The sequence below is a fragment of the Plecotus auritus genome, assembly GCF_963455305.1.
Source record: "Plecotus auritus genome assembly, chromosome: 12".
Taxonomy (NCBI): domain Eukaryota; kingdom Metazoa; phylum Chordata; class Mammalia; order Chiroptera; family Vespertilionidae; genus Plecotus; species Plecotus auritus.
In genome coordinates, this window is record NC_137778.1 from 14,190,571 (window position 1) to 14,205,025 (window position 14,455).

The 14,455-nt window shown below is 49.5% G+C and overlaps 1 long non-coding RNA gene across 1 annotated transcript; it reads left to right on the plus strand.

The window, feature by feature from the left end:
- The first annotated feature begins 510 nt into the window (after positions 1-510).
- On the plus strand, positions 511-14,302 carry LOC308237611. Its single transcript, XR_013959449.1, has 4 exons — positions 511-944; positions 1,639-1,686; positions 3,958-4,052; positions 13,269-14,302. It is a non-coding gene; the product is annotated as an uncharacterized lncRNA (long non-coding RNA).
- The last annotated feature ends 153 nt before the right edge of the window (positions 14,303-14,455 follow it).

Sequence of the window (14,455 nt, forward strand, 5' to 3'; positions counted from 1 at the left end):
ACAGCCTCTGCCCAGGCTCCTCCAGGGCTGGGTGGGCTCGGACGCAGGGAGTGTGCAGCAGGCTGTGTCCTTGAGAGACCGGGCACCTGAACCCGGACAGCGAATGCCGGCCCTCTGCCTTCTGGCTGTGGGATCCCAGCCAGGGACAATAATAACTGTTGTCCCTTATGCCAAGCACTTGGCCATCTCATGCTGCCACCAGTCTCGAGGGAAGGGAACCTCGGAGAGGTGCGCGCAGCTCGAAGGTGGGGAAGCCCAGCCACCAGTAGGGTTGCCGGATTTACCCCAAAACAAGCAAATAAAAGCAACATAAAAAAACAAGACATGGGGTTGAATTTGAATTTCAGATCAATGAGAAAATCGTTCTTTAGTATGATCTTGTCCCAAATATTCCGTGGGACATATTTATAGTAAAAAATTACTCAGGACTCGTGTGCAATGGAGAGGTAACTGGCATCCTGTTTCATCCGGCAGCCCTGGCCCTTGGCCTCACTACCCATGTCTCCCAGCACTGGAGGACGGGCACTGAGGAGGCCGATAAAGGCCCCAGATTGCCCCTGGCTTGAGGTGACCCCCTGCCTGTCTGTGAAGGGCAGGGCCTTTTAGGAATCTCCTTCTGAGAAAGCCACACACACGGGCTCAGGGCACAGGAGGGACAGGTGGGGGAGGGGTGCTCAGCAAAAATAGCTCCTTATCTGAGCACGAGGGAGGCCAGGGCAGGCAGGAACTGGAAGGCCCCAAGGTCAGAGAAGAGGGTGAGGAAACTGCCACCTGGGATGGCGTCTGTGCCTGGAGTGGTGTCTGCAGGGAGCCCAGCCTTCCTGTGCCTGGGACCTGCGGCCGGGCCTGGGAGCGGGGACAGGCAGCGGGTCCTCCTGAGCACCTGGACCTCAGATTCCTCCCGGGGCTTCCCAAGAACGCTGATGGGCCCCACAGGCTCCGAGGTAGGCCTTAGCACAGCAGCCCTGGGGCAAGCCTGCCTTCAGTCCAGTCACGGGGGCTCTCCGGGAGCTGGGCGCGGTGCTGCGGGGGACTCGCCTGGCACGGCCCAGGGGACCCTCTCCCTCAGCCTCCTTGCTCACCACGTGTGCCTCCCCCAAACGGGCGCTAAGTCGGAGACAGCAAACAAGGCCATTGCAATGCAGAGTGGTGGGAGGCTGCTCTGGGGGCGGGGTTGGGGGTGCGGGGTTTGTACAAGGACCGGACCCTAACCCACCAGGGATGGCGGCTTGCTTGTTGGTTTACTGACTATGGTCACTGTGTAATGCCATCCCACCTTGCCCCCCTTGTCCACTCTTGCCCACCGTCCCTGTTCCTTGAACACACACCAATACACCCTACTAATCAAGCAGGCCCCATCAGTCCCTACTCTGCCCCTGTGACATCCTCCTCACACAGGTGTCCTTCCTCCCCCAGCCCCCAAATCTCCACATCCAGTACCCCCTCTCTGTGAATCCCCCCAACCATGGAAGCCCGCCTGGTCCCCTGGCCACTCAGTTCATCCTGCACTCAGCCAGGGGGTCCTCCCAACCACAAGGGGCTGCCTCCGACATTCTTTTCAGAGGCATGAACATCATCATCATCGTGGATATAACTTCACTTTCTTTTTCATTATTATCTGTTTGGATTCTCCCACAGAAACCCCCATTTGGGAAGAGCTCTCCAACAAGGTGCCCTGTGTCTCGGGTACGTGATTTCACTTCATCTTCGTCGCACCCCTTGGGAGTGGGCACCGTGACTCCTATTTCACAGAGCGGGGACTGGCAGCTCGGGCACAGCCAGCGCAGCTGGACTCATTCAGGAGGTGATACAATTGTTCCCTCCCTCGTCCTTGGAGCGCTCTCTTCTTGTGGCTTCAAGGACACCAGCCCCCCAGGTTTTCTCCTACTTTCCGGGTGGCTCCTCCTCTTTGGGGCTTTTTGACCCCGGCGTCACTGAGGCCCAGCCCTTGTCCTTCCTCTCTCTGCGCTCACACACCCTCACAGCAACCACTCAGGTCAGCCGTGACCTTGTGCAGGCTCATGGCTTTAAACACCGTCTGCAGGCGACACCGAGTTCTAGTCCAGACAGTCCTGACTCACGTGCTTAACGGCCCACCTGGCCTGTCCCGCTGGGGTGACCCATGTGCCAGACGCAATGGATCCGGCTCCTCCCTCCCGAACTGCTCTGGGCTCTGCCCGTTCAGTGATGGTTGTTCACGTCAAATACCCACCGTCTTCTTTTCCTCCTCTTTTTATCTCATTCCCCAAATCCGATCACCGGGAGATCCCATTGGCTCCTCCCTCCACTATGTCCAGAATCCAACCTCCCTCCCTCTGCACTGCATCTACCCTGCCCCTGGCCCCCGTCTTTTCTCACCTGCATATCCTACCAGCTGGTCTCCATTTCCACCTTTTTCTCAGAGCAGGAGGGTCCTTTACACACAGAAGCCAGATCATGTCACGTCTGGGCTCAGAAAGGGTCTCTGTTCTCCGGCTCCTGATGCCGCCATCCTCATCTCTTTCTAGCGCCTCCCCAGGCAGAGTTCCAGCAGCAGCTCTGGACTGTGGCCCCTGGTCTGGATGCTATTAAGAGGGACTATGGTGGCCCAGCCAGTGTGGCTCAGTGGTGGAGCATCGACCTATGAACTGGGAACAGGATCTCTTTAGCCCTTAGGACAACCCTGAGAGGCCTCCCCACTGCCCGCTCCTCTCCAGCTCCTGCTCTCCTGCGATTGCTCAGACACCGGCTTGTGCCCTCGGGCCGCAGCACTTTCACCTGCTCATTTCCTCCACCTGGACCCCTCTGTCACTGAACTACACGGGTAACTCCTTCGCCTCCCTGACAGCCTGCTGAGATTGCAGCCAAAATGAGCCCCAGCCCCAGCCCCAGCCACACCTGGTCCCCCTTTTCTGCTCTACTTTGTCTTTTTTTTTTTTTTTTTAAAAAAAAACAAAACGGCCGAAACCGGTTTGGCTCAGTGGATAGAGCGTCGGCCTGCGGACTGAAAGGTCCTGGGTTCGATTCCGGTCAAGGGAACGTACCTTGGTTGCGGGCACATCCCCAGTAGGAGGTGTGCAGGAGGCAGCTGATTGATGTTTCTCTCTCATCGATGTTTCTAGCTCTCTATCCCTCTCCTCTCTCTTCCTCTCTGTAAAAAATTAATAAAAACATATTTAAAAAAAAACACACGTTTATTTTAATATGTTTTTATTGATTTCAGAGAGAGGAAAGGACAGGGAGAGACAGAAACATCAATGCTGAGAGAGAATCATTGATTGGCTGTCTCCTGCCCGCCCCCGACTGGGGGTTAAGCCTGGAACCTGAGCATGTGTCCTGACTCCTGACCGGGAATTGAACCATGACCTCCTGGTTCAGGGGTTGATGGTCAACCACTGAGCCACACTGGCCGGGCGACTTTGTCTCTATTTCACAGCCTTTTGTTATCTAGTTTACTTCTTTCTCATGTTAGGCACTGTCCGCCCAGCCCCATGAGAAGCAACCTGAGGCAGGGTCGCTTTTTGGTCCCTCTGCATCCCAAGCACCGGGGTTGGTACCTAGCACATAGTAGATGCTCAATAAATGTTGGATGATAGAATGAACAGGTTATTCCTTTCTCCTCTCTCATCACTGTGTGCTGGGACCTCATGGGGCTCTCTCCGGGAAGGTGGCCAGGTGGGCACGCTGTGTTTTCTTAGCCCAGCGACCTAGGGACAAGGAAGGGAAGGCCTTAGAAAGCAGGAGCTGCTGGGGCAAGTCTGACTGATCCATCTAAAAACAACAACCGCCACTCGGGTCAGGCTGAGCGCTGACAGGCCCAGCTGTGACCTCTGCGCAGGGCCCCTCCCTCCACCCTCTCCTGTCCCCAACTGGAGAGGCCCAGCTGAGCTCGTCACCCAGCCTGCCCATGTCACCTCACCTGCAGTGTGCACCACCTACTGCCCCGACCTGTTTCCTCTCCTTCACTCCTCCCCACAGCTTCTCCAGACACCTCCCTCCTGAGTCCCACTCTCACACCCAGATCCAAGGATGCCTGCCTTGAGCTGGACGCCCTCGGCACTGGATACAGCAACGTAAGTATCACCCCACCCCACCCACGTACACATACGCCGCCCCTCCCCACCCCCCGAGGGTTTTATGCCGCAGGAGCTGCTGTGGAGGCACAGTGAGCTCATTCAAATCCTAGCTCCACCACTAACTATGTCGGTGAGTGGGGACAAGTCCACGGTGCTCCCCAAACTGTAATTTCCTCCTTTGTAAGGAGGAAAATTCTGCTGCCTGTCAGGGTTGTTGTAAGGGCTAAAGAGATCATGTTCGCAAAGAATTCAGCACTGTACCGGCACCCAGGGGGTGCTAAATAATGGTTAACACTCCCAAACACCCACTTCTTGAGCGTCCACTGTGTGCCAAGCACTGTTAAAGGTGCAACTAGCCAGGTGGCCAGCTGACACCATGGTTCCTCTTTTTTTTTATTATTATTTTTAAAATATATTTTTATTGATTTCAGAGAGGAAGGGAGAGAGATAGAAACATCAATGATGAGAATCATTGATCAGCTGCCCCCTGCACAGCCACCGACTGGGGATCGTGCCCGAAACCCCCCAGGCATGTGTCCTGATAGGGACTTGAAACTGTGACCTCCCAGTTCATAGGTCGATGCTCCACCACTGAGCCACACTGGCTGGGCCACCATGGTCCCTCTTAATAGACAGCATCCAGACCAGGGGCCACAGTCCACAGCTGCTGCTGGAACTCTGCCTGGGGTGGCAAGCAGGTCGGAAAGATGTTGTGTGTGGCTTGAGGGGACACCCCCGAAACTGTCCTGACGTCTTGCTGTCTGAGTAATGAGTGACATTTACTAGAAATACCAACTGGTGATACAAAAAGATAAGGTTAATCAGCAAAACCCATGGAGAGAGGACAGGTTTGGGGATCAGGGAACGCTGATCCCCAGTTCCATAGAAAAAAGCCTGGATGTGCATTTCTCTGCATGGGGCTCGCTTTCTCTCTCCAGATCTTTCACCAACACGTGGTTGGCAATGGTGTCACAACAGGCTGCCACCTCTGGGTCCCAGCATCTCTGGCATCAGTGGGCAGTGTGGGAGGATGGCTGGTCACCTCTGAGCGCCTGTATATTGAAGCCATCGTCTGGAGAGGGGCCTTGGTGTACTGTGTCTGCGCTTACGGGCACCGCACCCCATACTCTCGTTTCCCTATAAAACTTCTGACTTCCCAGCCAGCAGAGCCAGGTGAGCTCCACCCGGGACAAGGGTGACACTTGCAAATATCTTTAAAACCAAAACAGGAAAAGCAGAACAGTCTCCTCGGCTACAAAACTCCAGGCCTCCCTTCCCCACCCCGGCCCGGGTTCCAGAACACCACTCCTCACTTGCTCCCCATCCCAAGGTTCTGCATTTAAATCACATCTTTAAATATTCCCAGTTTTGCCTGAACTAGGCAGGAATCATGAAGCTTGTCATATCTCCCAAGGATTACCCAAATCCCTTAATCCCCTTCTTCCCTATAATATCGTGGATGGAAGCTGATTCTGAGAAACGCACTTTTAAATTGCAGGCACGTTTCCAAACGCGTGGCTCTGGAGCATGGGGAGGAAGGACTTTTATACCAAAGGGCCAACTGCGCTCGTGTTTTTGCGCCAATTTGTGTGGTTTTCATCCCAACTTCCTTACAAGGCACCTCGCACAAGGTGTTTGGCTCCTGAACCTCACCTGCAACACCCATTTGCGCTTCCTTCAGTAAGGTTCCACCGAGCACCGGCTATCGCAGGCTCTGGGTACAAAGCAAACAAGTGAGATTTCACCTGTGTGGGAGGGCCAATCAGTTACATGTCTCAGATCACTTTAAGCATTAGGAGAAACATAAAGCAAAGTAGGGGCCGAGTGACCTGCCCTTGGGCTGCTGTGTGGATCATGCTAAAGGCCAGGCCGCTGCAGGAGTCTCCGTTCCTCGTCTTACCCCATGATCCTACCGCTCCCAACCAAGGGGTGGGAGCTCCCCACCCGCGTTCTCAGTGGCCATGAGTGTGAGAGGACCTCAGGGAACTTTTTCATTTCTCCCGCAATTCCCTACTGAGCCCGCGGTGTGCGAGGCAGTTGGCCTGCAGAGCCTTTTTAATATGGGACATTTGTTCACAAACACCCTCCCGAGTTCTGGTTCTGGAATCATCTTGAACAATGGGGAGCTCTGGCAATACTGGGCATGCTTCCCCTCGGGACAACAATGAGCTGGTGCCAAGAAGTGGCTGCCCACTTCAGAGAACGTGAGCAATGTCGGGCTCACTCGCTCTGTTATCTCCTACACCCGGGCAGCTTCATTTCCTGGCCTGGCTGCGGTCGTCATTTAGTTGAGTTTGCAAGCTTTGACTCAAGTTGTCACCATAGCGAACACATACAAACAGATAAGAATATTGAAAAAACAAAAATATGTCATGAAGGCGCCTGACTTAGAAGACGGATGTCCTCCCGTAGAGAGGTAGAACCTATGTCCCTCCCCTTGAACCTGGGTGGCTTGTGCCCGCTTCAGCCAACAGAGTCCAGAGCAGGGGTGGGCAAACTTTTTGACTCGAGGGCCACAATGGGTTCTTAAACTGGACCGGAGGGCCAGAACAAAAGCATGGATGGAGTGTTTGTGTGAACTAATATAAATTCAAAGTAAAGGAGCGGAGGGGAGAGCAAGAGAACCCTCTGCTCTTTCGGCTCCACGTGCCGGATAGAATAGCCGAACGGGCCGGATCCGGCCCGCGGGCCGTAGTTTGCCCACGGCTGGTCCAGAGTCTTCAGAGGTTAGGTTATGAAAGGCCGCGCGCTTCTGCCTTGTTCCCGGGAACACACTTCGGGAGCCCCGAGCTACCAGGTGAGAAGTCCCGTTGCCTTGGTGCCACCTCGCTATAAGGCACTCTAGTCCACCGTCCCGGCTGAGCCCAGCCCAGCCCAGGCACCAAACACGTGAGGGTCGATGAGCGAACATCCACCATCGCTGAAGGGTCTGAAGAAGAAGATTGCTTTGGCATTTCAAAGGTGTGTTAACCTAGATGCACGAGAACAATGGTCAGGGCTTGCTTAAGGCAAGGACAAACCTTTTACTAAAGAAGTTATATGAGTAAGGCATGCCTACGCACCTTGACCTGAGCAGTTAGGAATTTAGGATCAGATCTCCCTGTGGTTAGTTTCGCTCACTGGACTGGTCAGCTTTATTATAGAGCCCCTTTTTCGTCCACTTGAGTTAATATGTCTCCAGATGATTCCAGTCCTCAACCATCCAAGTCACCCCCAGCTACCCCAGTCTTCCAGACTAGGGCCCCAGACATGTGGATGAGAGACCAGCCACCCCCACGGTGCTCTGCCCGAATTCCTGGCCATACTAAAATGGTTGTTGTTTTTACCACATTTTGGGGCAGGTTGTTATGCAGCAATAGTGACGGGAACGATGTTCATTAGGAAGGGTCGATTGAGCTACCTGAGTAAAGGGTGAGGCTTTGGTGCAGAGCATTTCAAATGGGACAGCACGTACAAACACCCTCTGGGGGGAGGTGTTAAAAAACAAAGTAACACCAAGTAAATGTGAAGATCTAAATTGGCTTTATTACGTGATTTATGAATCAGGTAGCATCCTGTCTAGCAACTAGAAGGTGCTCCAAGGGGTTGTACAGAATGAAAGGTGTTTATAGGGAGGAGGGTGGGACAAGGGAACTATTAACAACAACAATAACAACAAAGGATTATTTTGGGGGTTGGGGTATTTCTTTTAATTTTATTTTATTATGTATTTATTTATTCTTTATTGATGTCAGAGAGGAAGGGAGAGGGAGAAAGATAGAAACAGCAATGATGAGAGAGAATCATTGATTGGCTGCCTAGTGGGGATCGAGCCTGCAACCTGGGCATGTGCCCTGACCAGGAATTAAACCGTGACCTCTTGGTTCATAGGTTGACACTCAACCACCAAGCCACACCAACCAGGCCTCCCTGTCGTTCTTGAGCATGGAAAGCATGTCCCTACCTCAGGACCTTTGCACTTGCTGATCTCTCTAGCTGGAATGCCTCTCCCCAGATGTCTGACTTGCCTTTTCTCTTCTTTTAGGCATTTGCTCACATGGCACATTGCCAGGGAAGCTTTTCTGGATCCGCCTTATGAAGCAGGATCCCCTTCTCCCTTCCCTATTTTGCTTTTCCCCTTAATTCTTACTGCCGGCTAACTTGCTATAAAATTTACCTGTCTTCTCCTACTAGAATGTAGGAGCTATGAGGTCAGGGACTTTATTTGTTTCACAGGAGTATCCTCAATGCCTAGGACAATACCCGGCACATGGTAGGCATTCAATAATCTATGTGTTGCATCAATGTAATGACTAGGTGTAAAGGTCATGAGTGTTAGATGAGGCTGAGAGGTGGGCAGGAGCCAGACCAGCCGGCTTGCAGGTCTTGCTTAAGATCTGGAGGAGGGATAACATGGTCATGATTGTCTGGAAAAGCTCCCTGGGCTCCAGAAGGGAGAACACCTCGCCTAGAAAAGCAATTCATGCCTCTGTGTGGTTGAGTGTGGGGAGGTAAGGGAATTTGTTGTCTAGAAAGGCCTCTCCCACTTAGAAGGGACCAGAGGCTCTAGGACTAAGGAGGGCTCTCCATTTTGACAATACTCCATACCATGTGGGGCTGTAATTAAGGCTAATCAGCCCTGTGCTTCGGAATCAGCTGCTCAATCAAACCCTTTCCTGCGACAGGTTGCGGTACTGTCTCCTTCCTCCAAACCTCACCCTGCTGAGGCCTCACTGCTCCAGAGCATCAGAGCAGAACACACCAGAGGTGCCCTTCTCCCACCGCCCTGTCACCCAGCCTCAGCCCTCCTTTCCCTCCTGCACTCCTGAACCTGAAGGGATTTCAGCAGTGATCAAGTCCAAGTGGAGAGGCCAGCTGAGCTCCTCAGTCCCCCAGACAGTGGGTGAGGAGTCCCCTCAGGCCTAGGCACAAGGAAGGCATTGGGGTTGAGTGGTGAGCAGAAGCCACCCACAGACCCTGTCAGGATGGAGCCCCCAAGAGCCAGGATGCTCAGGCCTGAGGCAGCCCTCAGTCAAAAGCTTCCTCTTACTGCCCAGCTGGCATGGCTCAGTGGCTGAGCGTCGACCTATGAACCAGGAGGTCATGGTTCAATTCCCGGTCAGGGCACATGCCTGGGTTGCAGGCTTCATCCCAGTGTGGGGCGTGCAGGAGGCAGCCGATCAATGCTTCTCTCATCATTGATGTTTCTCTCTCTCTCCCTCTCCCTTCCTCTCTGAAATCAATAAAAACAAATAAAAAACAAAACTCCCTCTTACCAACACTCCAGCCATACAAACAGCTAGACTGTTATTCCGTCTTGTTGGCCTACTGGGCTCCTCAAACTAAATTTGCCTTCTGTACATTCCTTGAGGGTTTTAATAACCTTACCAAGGAGAACAAAAAGTCCACTTCTCCCAACCTAATAAGTTAAGCCAAGGTGGAAATACCTTTCAAGGGCCCCTCCCTTCCCTGGACTTTCATTGCAGAGGGAAGCGAAATTAATTTTGACTTTGCTGCCCAAATGCACATAATCGTTTAGCTTTGCCAAGGAAGGGAGGAGGGAAAGCACAGCTAGTAAGGCGGAATGCTCCATCCCCAGGTGCTCAGGAGTTCAGGATTCTTTCCTACCTTCTCCTGTGCTGGGTTGCAGGATTCTTGCCAGCTGCCGACCTTCCGGGCCCTTCTCTAGTGGCCATGCCAGGCACACCCCAATTGATGAGGCTGCAGGGCCTGTGGAGAGTGTCAGGCTGAGCCAGGGGCAGCCAGGTTTATGCTGTCACAAACCACAGGTTACAGACCGATGCCATGTCAGGCTACTGTTGACAAGTTCAGGGCAACTGGTAACAGAGGAGCCCAGACGGGAGGGAACCCCCTGAAAGATCACAGGCCAGACAAGGGGATCAGTAATCCCCTCTGAGGGTCTCCCACCCTCTGAGGGTCTCCCACCCACCATTTCCACCATCTCCTGATCCAAGAAAAGTTCCTCCTTTCCCAGTTCCGACTCATGAGGATCTAAACAGAACCTGACTCACTGGCTGATAGATTCACACACGGGGAGAGAGATCTCTGTCCACTGTTGGAAAAAGGAAAAAGAGGAAGACAGGACAGAAGGAAATTGACAATTGAGTGCCTTCTATCAACTTGCCTACGTTAGCCTGGTATTTTAGAAAGTGCCTCGGTGTCCGAGCTTGAAACAAGCAGGAGTTGGGTTTGAACCCCAGTTTGCCTTGGGTTGACCATGTGGCTTTGGGCAAGTTACTTCGCTTCCCCAAGCCTCTATAGCTACATCTGCAAAATAGGGATTCCTTTAAGGGTTTTTGCAAAGATTAAATAAGATGTTAAGGGGAGATAATAAAAATTCATTGTCCAGCCAACTTAGACCTCCCTGAAATAAAAGTGTATTCCAATAAGAAGAAAAGTGAATCCATGAGGAATAAGTGAGTTTCAAGAAGTAATAAGATTTGTTCTAACTGGTTTGGCTCAGTGAATAGAGTGTCAGCCTGCGGACTGAAGGGTCCCAGGTTCGATTCCGGTCAAGAGCATGTACCTTGGTTGTGGGCACATCCCCAGTAGGAGGTGTGCAGAAGGCAGCTGATCTATGTTTCTCTCTCATCGATGTTTCTAACTCTCTAGCCCTCTCCCTTCCTCTCTGTAAAAAATCAATAAAATATATTTTTAAAAAAGTAGCAAGATGAAATACATATGTGTGTGTCTGTGTGTGTACACACACAAGAGTATGTATGTATGTATGTGCCTATGTGTATCTATTTGTATGTATATTTTTGTGTTATCTCGATATTCAGGTGCATAAAAATGTTTACTATAAAAACAAGTAAGCAAAAACAAACAAAAAATTTTAGAACTAAACCCTTGATAAATTTGGTCACCACTCTTGGTAATATCAACACAGATGACATGGAGTCCCATGCTCACGGATTGGAAGATTTAATAGTATCACATTTAATTTGATTTCTCCTGAGGCCTCTCTCCTTGGCCTGCAACTGGCCCTCTTCTTGCTGTGTCCTTACACGTCCTATTCTCTGGGTATAAAAAGATACCATAAACAAAGTTAAACAAAAAGCAACAGCCTCAGAGAAACAAATAATTAGTATCAAGAATATATTTTAAAAACTCTTACACATTTGTATAAAAGAGATAACCAACCCAAGTGAGAAAGCTATGGAAAGAATTTGAATAAGAAATTCAGTGAAGAGGAAATATCAGTGGCCAATAAAGACATGAAAAGACACTCCACTTTACTGCTATTCAGATATATGCAAATTAAAACCAAATTAAATTACCACTAACTTTTAACAAAAATCTTAGTTTAATAATATGAAAAGTTTTCAAGTACCCTCATGCACTGTTGGTGGGAATTGAAACTGGCACTTTGAAAGGCAATTGAGCAGTATCTTTTAAATTTAAATTGCACAAACCCCATGACACCTCTTAAAAGCAGCTTCTTAGACGGGCAGACCCATGTGTACAGGAAACATGGTTAAAGATGTTCATTGTCTCCAAGAGTGAGAAGCTGGACCACCTTAAATATCCATCAGTAGGGGCCCCGCCAAATAAACTCATCACTAGGGAACACTACCCATCAATTCTAAATGAAAAAAACAGGTCTCTATGAACTACATATTACTGAGTAAAAGAGTAAGTTGCAAAATGATTCAGCTGAGAAACCCTCTCCATGGAAAATCCTGCATAAATTAATATAGGTATTAATTACATAGTAACATATATACATATGTATGTAGTTTAAATACTGATATTAATACCCATATTAATATATACATATATATATACATATATACATATATATATACATATATATGCATACACATAGGAAAAGAATATACTTTCTACAAATTTGTAAGCGTTTAAAACATATATGTATACATACACATATATATAATCTATATACATATGTGTATACACACACACAGGAAAAGGTTTTGAAGCTACATACCAAATTGAGGATCATAGGGGAACAATGATTTAAAAACAAAACTTACAATCATAACAATAGAAAAAAAGAAGACTTTTGATACACTCAAAATCCATTATTTTTTAAAACTAGAAAGCAAATAGAGGGAAATTTCCTTGAGCCTTATCAGTGTTATTTCAATTGCTTACTAGGGGAATGCATCTGGGTATAAACTGTAATTAAAAATGTTTATTTCTTAAAGCCCCAGAGCTGAGTAGATTGCTTTTGACAAGAGGTGCCTTGAGTCAGAGGGGAAGGCAGCTGGCGTGTGGCTTCGTCGTCTCTGCAGGCCTTCAGTTGCTTATGATTAGCACACACTCAGTGACCTCTGGTACCCCAACTGGTTTCCCCCCAGAAAAGTTTAATCTGTGGCCAGCGACCTTCCCTCTACCCCCTACAAATCCTGGGTATCTGGGGAAATTAAAACTCTAGTGAGAAACCTCTGACTCTATGACTCCATGGAGAGCCACAGAAGTATCTGACAGAGAGAAAATGATTCTGCAAACACAAAGATGCACATACCAAAACATGAGCAGTCTGGATTAGCAACCCGCACCATTAGGAGATAGGGAATCTACATTCTTAAAACACACACGTGCAGATTTTCTTGAAATAGCGGTCTCTCTTGTCTGTCCCATTCAAAAGAGGTTTCCATTCACCAGAATCCACCTGCAAATGATAGACTTAGGGAATTGCACAAGAACATCACATTCCAAGGTCAAAAGGGAAAGACACCCAACTCCTTCTCTGTAAGGTCAGGGCTGGTAACCATTCATTTAAACCAGTTTATCTGATACGGCTCCACTTGACTCCCAGCCTAGTTCCTCCAGCCTAGTTTACTTTGCCTATGGAGATCCTGCAGCCCATTTTCAGTTTCGATTCTGGATGTTCAGGGACAACAGTGTAATCAATATTTGGGTAAGAATTAAGAACTGGACAGAGTAGTGGGATGGCCGTTCTGATAGCATGGCAGTGCTCAAGGGGGTAAAAATCATCTCTACAACCATCTATTGAGCTTCTGCTAAATGCCAGCACTGTGCTAGGCATGCTCCCTACATCACCACACGTGAACGCAGTCTCCTAAGACATAAATACTAATGTTCTCATTTTGCAGGTCAATAATTTGCTCAAGGTTACATAACTCGTAAATGCCAGAGCATGCACTTAAACCAATTCTCCAGTTGCAAAGTCCATGTTCTCGCCCATTGTATTCATCAGGCTCTTTTTTTTTTTTTTTTCCCAAGGAGGCAAAATCAAGCTGGAAGATCTCTGTTTCTGAGATAAAGCTTTTTCTCATTCTCCGGGAATCCAGACATCCAGATCAGGCTCGGAGAAACGGCCCTTCCTTTCACCTTGTGAGGATCCCAGGAGCTGGGAGGCCTTAGGGCTGGAGCTGGTCGCCACTGGGTTGACTTCCATGCACAGAACCCGCTGAGTCACCAAGGCAGGCATTGCTGTTACACAATAAATCAGCACACCACTAAGCCAGCCCTACTCCTCAGGGCTGCTTCAACCCCAGGTTTTAGGCTGGTGACCGATTAGGAGGAAATCCAAACGTGAGAAAAACCTGCTTTGGAGAAGAAAGCGGGTTCTCTCCCTCTCCCTCTCTATTTTTTTAAAATTATCCTTGACATGCAATAGCATATTAGTTTCAGAAGTACATCCTAATGACTCAACATTTTTATTCCTTACAAAGTGATCATCAGAGGAAGTCTAGGAACCATCACTCACCATACAAAGTGTCTGTCTCCAAAACCCATGCCCCAGCCACCACACTAGATGGAGTGGGTTTGTGCACGTACGATGCTGGGCCTGATGGAGATGAGGTGCCCGCAATGTCCCTCTCCTTTCTCTCCAAGGCTCTGCTCCTGCCACCGGGAAAGAACAGGGACAGCTGAGAACCCCAGGGATGACCCACACCTTCCCGGCCTGGCGACTTGCCACAGCCTTTCACCTCCAAGTGTAATCTCATCCCCCAGCGTCGCCAGGATCTTATGTGGCACCGGGTCCTGGTACTGGGTCACTTTTGCCCAGTGTAGGTGATTTATAGGAAACACTATTTTTATTTTAGGTCAGTATGTCACAAAAACTGTTCTATAAGCTCCTTTCAAATGTGATCTCCCATTTCAACTTTCCGCTGTTTAAAAAGTGGCATAATAACCCATGGACACAGGCAATAGTGCAGTGAAGTCCCGGGGAGGGCGCGGGAGTAGGGTAGAGGGGTTCAGTGGTGGGGAAGGGGACATCTGTAATACTTTCAACAATAAAGATGCTTTTTAAAACAACAGTGGCATAAGTGGTTCAACTGAATTATTTATCTGAGCAAGAAAAAACAGTTATAGAAACATACTTACATAGACACACATCTAAAATAATAAAAGCATAATATGCTAATTAGGCCAGACGACCTTCTGGACAAAGCCGGGGCTGC